Source organism: Etheostoma spectabile, chromosome 2, assembly GCF_008692095.1.
Source record: "Etheostoma spectabile isolate EspeVRDwgs_2016 chromosome 2, UIUC_Espe_1.0, whole genome shotgun sequence".
NCBI lineage: Eukaryota > Metazoa > Chordata > Actinopteri > Perciformes > Percidae > Etheostoma > Etheostoma spectabile.
This window is the reverse complement of record NC_045734.1, coordinates 26,958,359-26,964,259: the sequence shown is the minus strand read 5'-3', so window position 1 is coordinate 26,964,259 and position 5,901 is coordinate 26,958,359. Positions and strand designations below refer to the sequence as shown.

At 38.7% G+C, this 5,901-nt stretch overlaps 1 protein-coding gene across 1 annotated transcript in view; it reads left to right on the top strand.

Moving 5' to 3' along the window:
• cacng2b (calcium channel, voltage-dependent, gamma subunit 2b) overlaps nucleotides 1-5,901 on the top strand; it is a 66,350-nt gene that overhangs the window by 3,678 nt on the left and 56,771 nt on the right. The window lies entirely within an intron of this gene.

Sequence of the window (5,901 nt, the reverse complement as noted above, 5' to 3'; positions counted from 1 at the left end):
CACACACACACACACACACACACACACTCACACATATACACACATACTGCAGAGGGTGAGGACACACTCCTACTTACACCATGCCTGTGTGATCCATCTTACTCCTGAATCACAAAACCCTGCCCCAGATTCACCTGATTCACAGGACAAAGCCATGTGCTGACATAGTTTTAGTGCATTTGCGGTACGTCTCGTCTGATTCAGTTGGTCATCATTCAGTGAGTCGCACAACAATAGCGGATGTCTTGTCATTATAAATGTGGGTTCATGAGAGAAGGAAGGACAGAGAGACGGCAATACAAACATAGACGGACTATCTAAAAGTTTGACAGAGCAATTTTTTTGCTGCTATAACTTCTTGTCTGGTTTCCAACTTTGAGCAAACAGCTTTGATGTATGCACTAATGCAAATGTAAATACATCTAAAATAGGCGGTAATTATGATGTGGAATGACACACGTTGCTGAGTCAACACTCTTTCTATACTTTGATGTATTGTATTTCATAATAACCACCTACCTATTAGTCATGTACTGTGTGAGTGAGTGTGTGTGTGTGTGAGCATGTGTGCGTGCGTGTGTACGCACAAGTGCGTATTCGTGAGCATGCGTGTGTGTGCGTGACTGCTGTGTGACGTGACACTCTCTAATTGTGACCTCACATTGTCACATTGGTTGAGCCATACAGCCTGATCCTGTCACACACCTGGTTATCCATTGTCTCAAGGCCTCAATGTAACATTAAATTAAATTACAATTTAAACTGTAATGAGCCCCCTTCATGTGTAATCATTTAAAGACACTAAGCTCTTTACAACATGCTATCTAAATTTCCAACTCTGACATCACAAACAAAATGAGCAAATGTTGGAGATCAAGACATTTAAATCTGTGATTTTTTGTATCTTAATCATTAAGAACTTATGTCAGCATAATAGATTTAATTTTAAGCACCTTTCATGACACCAAAGGTCACTTCACAAACAAAAAAGGTTGTTAAAATATGGTCATCTTGTAAATAAATAAATAAATAAAAAAAATTAAAAGTCAGTCAGTCAATAAGCCATCTGGAAGAGATATGTTTTAAGTCTGTTTTTCAAGTCAGTAATTAGGCCGCAGTGTCTGATGTGGTCAGGCAGTGAATTCCATTGCTTGGGGGCAATGTAGCTGAAATAAAATAAAATAAAATAATGTCATGTCGCTCATCTTAAAATGAAATGCAACCCCTTAATTCTTACAAAAATGTCGATCATTTAGCATTGGCGTTTGGTGTTATTGGTCAGTCAACGATTGTGCTTATTTCATGACTTTCTACAGTCATTATAGAACTGTTACACTGCATCATGCTCTCTTCAAGGAGTCTTTTCTCACTATTTTTGTCAGTTGGACTGCCACTTGACTTTATGACATTCAACTCTGAAATCATGCCTCAAACTTAAATGATGGTTATACATACTCAACTTTTCTCCAATTTCACAGTGTTGCTGCAGTTGACGCCTTACTTTCCCAACTGTTTTGCCAACTTTTAGAATTGAAGGGCTGAAGGGAAATTTTACAATTTATATTACATGTTTATTGATGCTTCTCAAGCTTTGTTGAGTTCTTCCCCTAGGCTACATCTTTACCCTTTTGACAGTCTTTGGAGTAAAAAGGTGAGGCCTTAAGGCTCTTAAGGCCTAAGATAGTCATGCCTTGGCTAAGTGTCCTTTGTTAAATAACAAGTCACAGTTAAAGAAAAGAAAATGGCGTCCAGGCTTTTGCTGTTACGTCTCTCTGCCTGTGGAACCTTGCACCATGCCTTAAACAAAGCGTAGAACTATACAAAGTTAGAGTTCACTGTGGTTTATACAGCTTCACATGTGTGAGCGGCTCCAGAAAGACAAGAAAAGTCTGGTACACGCAGGTTTTTGACATAAGAACATTTTGACGTGTAAAGTAGATCAAAAGTCTTTTTTCATTCAATCTTTACAACAACAGTTATAAATATAACTGTGGTTTTATGAATTCTGCATGACCAACCGACACACTGGAGGTAATAACAATAGAAAAGAAACTGGTTAGTAGTTACGTTTACCTGTCATAACAACCACTGTTTGAGCTTAGCAAGGCTGGTCGTTTAAAAACAGCAAGCAAACACAGTATCAGGGGCTCAGCACTACATTGTTGACCTTGTACCTACAGGTATTATCTATGGGCCCCTCCTCACATCCATGGTTATTCCTTCTAGTATCTTTCTCCCATGAAGGCTCTGCTTACTCATCTACTTCTACCATACTATGGTTTGGTTTAAAAATACTAAATACATTTACCGCATTTAAGACTTGAGTCAACACTACACCAGCGTTTCTGAGCCTCTAGATTGGAGACATTTGGTAACACTGCTGCCTGTGTTTTGGATTTAAAACTCCCAGGTTGATTTGTATATCATATCATATCATATCATGTGTATAACATATCCATAATTTTATAACATTAGATAATCTTCAATCTTACTGTTTACACCAATGCACGCCTAGTGTATGTAAGTGGTCATGTGATATGCGTTGTCATATGCGTAATATGGATGGAGATTAGTTCTGCTACCGGAGCCAAAACGCTTCTGTGGATCGAGAATGTTTTTGTCTCAAACTGCTGCTTGAAAATGAAAACGTAGTAGTGTAGATGCCTAAGTCCCTTTTTATTCCTGCACCGAATCAGTTACTAACGCTAGCCCTCTGGGGAGGCTACTTGCCTAAAAAGTCTTAAAGGTCCCATATTTTTAAAGGAAGATGTCAATGTCTTTTGAATTAAATAGCCATTGAGGTGCTATATAAATACTGTGAAACTATCCAAACACTCAATCCACCGAGAAACGCACACAGCCAATAGTCAGAAACTGTCCCTTTAAACAAGCCGTTAGGACTTCTGAAAGATTGTGATGTCACAACTACACTATACATAGGTAGAAAATGATGCTACTGGGCCGTTACAGTCATTCCCTGGCTGCAATGACGGTGCAGAGACTAACAGAGCACAGTTGCAAAAGTCCCGAAAACGCTGACCAATCAGAGCAGACCGGGCTTTTTCAGGAGTGGGGCTTAAAGAAACAGGTGCTACTAAAACAGAGCATTTCAGACAGAGGGAGAATAAAGGAATATTTAGAAAGACAGGATGAGATGATTAAACTGTTTTTTTTTTAACATTATAGCATGTAAATATGTTCTAGTAGAAACCCCAAAACATGTATGAACATGAAAAGGAGCCTTATATGGGACGTTGAATGCAGAGTTGTTGTGAAAGAAATTTGTTGTGAGATGAATGCTGGCTATAAAGGACAAAAACAAAGCTCCAACCAATCAGGTTTGAGACTAAAGAAATTTGCAGCAAGACACCAATGCCAGCTGTATACATAACCTGCGCAATACGTGAAGTAAAATAAAGAATTGCTGGGTGTTAGGCTCCTTCATCAGGTCACTTACATCACCCTGAATGAAGTCAAACTAATGGTCACTGTCTATGAGAATGAATAAAAAGACCCATGAAATATGTATAATTTTTATTTCCTCATTAAAAAGGAGTGTCATTTCTTTCTTGTTCTGTACTTTGTGTTCAGTGTCTTTTAATTCTGCATCATGAACTTTCAATCTTCTCAATGATTAACTGGTTTCATTTGAAAATGACCTCAAAAGGAAACAGTGAGCAACTTGTTTGACAACACTGCTTTTTCAAGCTCTGTTGTGAAGAATGGGATGTTCACGTGTGATAAAAGCTACCTGTGATCAACCATATGACCAAATTATGTAATGATGACAAGGTCATGGGAACAAATTCATTGCTGGATGTTTGGAACTGCACAGACACTGATTTGTTGTGAGTTTAGGGACAAAATGTGTTATTTTTTTAAGACATGAAAGGACATGAAATCTTGGCAGAGTTGCAAAATTGTGTCAAATCAACCAACACATTTTGTCGATGTGAATGCAGCCACGCCAACTCACTCCATGTGATATGCTTATTTTTCCCGCTAAGTGGCTTTACTTTTCACACTCTAAGCTCGCTCAGTGTCCTTGGCACTGGAGATTTGAAATGGTTAGGAGCAGAGAAGAATCTGAGAAAGATCCAGGCTCGCTCTGTGTGTTTTGCCTTCAGAGCTACAGTTGCTTTATAGCTGCGTGGTGCAGAGAAGAGAAAGAGGGAGAGAGACAGAGAGAGAGAGAGAGAGAGAGAGAGAGAGAGAGGAGGAGAGAAATTGGGAGGTGTTGAGAAAGAGAAAAAAGAGGAAGAAAAATGAACTAGAGAGAGAAAGAGCAGGCAGCCCTGGTTTTCTGTCACACCCCCTCAGGCATCCTGTGCTATCTTTAACACACAGGCCTACGTTCTATCTAACCTATCTTGCCCCGGCTTTTAACACAATACGTCAGAGTGCATGCTTTTTATTTGAATGCTCAGGACATGATGTACGTGATTTGCAGATACCAGTGACTGACTGACTGACTGACTGACTGACTGACTTACTGACTGTCATCACAGCGATATGTTCGCATCAAGAAACAGGAAAGATCACACATGACAGGTCCATGTTGAGCGTTGAGCTCTGTATAGCAGATTAGATTATGCCTTGGCCTTCATGCTTAGGCCTGTATACAAATGCTAGGGTGTTTGTGTGTGTGTGTTTGTGTGTGAGGCGGGCTGTCTCAGAATTGAAGTGCATTACGGCGATGACATTAATTATGCTAATAGCCATCAGCTCCGTTAGCTTTGCAGTGCTGATCGTCAACAGAGCCTCTCCATGCTGCCTCTTTATCTAAAGCCCCAGCTAGTGATACGCCAGGATAGGAGTAACTAATTACATGGAATCAGATTACAAAAAATAATGCACACCGCCTCCTTATCTAAAGCTCCAGTTAGTGATACGCCAGGAGTAACTAATTGCATAAAATCAGATTACAAAAAAAAAATACACACCGCTTCGTTATCTAAAGCTCCAGTTAGTGGTTCAGTGGATTGGGTGCACAAATTACATGTAATCTGATTACTGAAGTGATCTGGTTGGGAAAAAAAAGTCTTGATGATGATGATCTTACATGTCAAGCCCTCGTTGGACATATTGTAGGTAGAAATGGGGCCTAGAAAATTACGTTTAATCTGATTCCTAAAAGAACACACACTGGTGCTTGGGATTGCAAATTTATTCAAAAGTCATCTGATTATATGGGATTTGGGATCTGTTTCGTCAGTCACAAGAAAATGTTGATGATGAAAATACAGACAGATTAAATAATGATTTAAGGGGATAAAGTAGTTCCACTGTTGAAATTACAGCCTGCAGTTGTCAATGCAAACAACACACTTTCATTTTGTCCCATTTTGGTGGGTTCTCAGTCTCTTGGTCAGATAATAAGCATTGAATCTGTAGTAGTTAGTGTAGCAAAGATTTTATTTGGTTGTTGCTCACTGTATGTTGTCACATGATCTGTAAATTGATGATATTCAAGGTGTTTAGCAGTTTTTGTGTGTTATTTGATTGGTGGAATATTAGTAAAATAATTGTGATTTACAGTCAGTCTTTCCTTCTGTGTTGAAATGAGTCCATAACATTAAGTATATATCAGAATCAGAATCAGAATCAGCTTTATTTGCCCGGTACGAGGACACACACGAGGAATTTTTCTCTGGAGCATCTTTGCTCACAATGTGCTCACACATACAAAACAACCAAAACAAAAATACACACACTAGTATATACACAATACATACATACTCTAAACAGAAACAATATGGAGGCATGAGTGCAATGAAGAGTTCAATAAAAATAGTTTAAATGTGGAGCATAGTGCAACGGATACTGGGATAAATAGTATATTATTATGTTACAATCTGAACAGTATAAACATTCTTAACAGTTCTGAAATAGGAAATGAGA